This window comes from Poecilia reticulata, chromosome 16, assembly GCF_904066995.2.
Source record: "Poecilia reticulata chromosome 16, P_reticulata-male-v2, whole genome shotgun sequence".
Lineage (NCBI taxonomy): Eukaryota > Metazoa > Chordata > Actinopteri > Cyprinodontiformes > Poeciliidae > Poecilia > Poecilia reticulata.
Genome location: NC_088845.1, coordinates 24785294 through 24787027, shown reverse-complemented (window position 1 = coordinate 24787027; position 1734 = coordinate 24785294).

Sequence of the window (1734 nt, the reverse complement as noted above, 5' to 3'; positions counted from 1 at the left end):
AGTAAGTAGGTAGGTAAGTAGGTAAGTAAGTAAGTAGGTAGGTAAGTAGGTAAGTAAGTACAAAGGCAGGTAAGTAAGTAGGTAAGTAATCAGATAGGTAAGTAGGTAGGTAGGTAGGTAGGTAGGTAAGTAAGTACATTGCTAAGTAAGTAGGTAGGTAGGAAGGTAGGTAGGTAGGCATGTAAGTAAGGACATAGGTAAGGAGTTAGGTAGGTAAGTAAGAAGGTATGTAAGTAAGTTAATTCATAGCTAAGTAAGTAAGTAGGTAGGTAGGTAGGTAGGTAGGTAGGTAGGTAGGTAGGTAGGTAAGGACATAGGTAAGGAGGTAGGTAAGTAGGTAGGTAGGTAAGTAAGTAGGTAGGTAAGTAAGTAGGTAGGTATGTAAGTAGGTAAGTTAGTACATAGGTGAGTAGGTAAGTAGGTAGGTTGGTAAATAAGTAGGTATAAAATCAGGTAAGTAGGAAGGCAGGTAGATAGGTAGGTAGTTAAGTATGTATGTATGTATGTATGTATGTATGTATGTATGTATGTATGTATGTATGTATGTATGTATGTATGTATGTATGTATGTATGTATGTATGTATGTATGTATGTATGTGTAACCCTGTCCGTGTGAGATGAGTCCTCGCTGTTCCCTGGACTCTGCGTTGTGTCTTAAGGGTTTTTGTCGGAAGGAAACAAGACAGGAATCTGACACACACGGCGGTTGAAATCGTGGTTGGGACCGTTTATTCGGACCACCCGACAGCGCAGCAGCTTCGCCTTTAGAATTCAGAGCAAATACTGCATGTCAACATGTTTCATTAACGCAGTTATTTTTGATTTACAGATACAGCATACATCAAAAAAGAAGAAAAAGACAAAATGATACAAAACTAACTACTTGAACATTAAAAGTAACATTTGGCTACATTGAGGAGCTGGCGGTCAGCATTGCCTACCTTTAGAATTCAGAGCAAATACTGACCGTTGTACCACCAGCACACAGTAACGAACGCCAAGTACGGCGTTCTTCAAAGGACACACTTTACAACATTCCACAACCCAAAGAGCAGATTCAACACTTTGGTGACATGCGCCACCACATTTAAGCACTGTCCTACGTATGTATGTATGTATGTATGTATGTATGTATGTATGTATGTATGTATGTATGTATGTATGTATGTATGTATGTATGTATGTATGTATGTATGTATGTATGTATGTATGTATGTATGTATGTATGTATGTATGTATGTATGTATGTATGTATGTATGTATGTATGTATGTAGGTATGTAAGTAGGTAAGTAAGTACATAGGTAAGTAAGTAGGTAGGTAAATAAGTAGGTATGTAGGTAGGTAGGTAGATAGGTAGGTAAGGAAGAAGGTAAGTAAGTAAGTAAGTAAGTAAGTAAGTAAGTAAGTAAGTGTGTAAGTAAGTAAGTACATAGGTGAGTAGGTAAGTAAGTAAGTACGTAGGTGAGTAGGTAAGTAAGTAAGTACAATGGTACACTGGCCAAGTCAGCTGGAGAGGGTTAATCTGCAGGATGAGAAACAACTGAAGGAAGAGCAGAGTGAAGACACGATAATAAACAGTATGTGCTCCAGGACTCTACCCAGCTGCTCCTCCAATCAAGGTGTGGATTATGGCAGTGAAGCCATGGATAGCCTAGAACCACTTGAGACTGAGGAGACTGCTTTTGTTTCTTATGTTTGGTAAAATAGTCACAGCATTAAATTGTCTGCGAA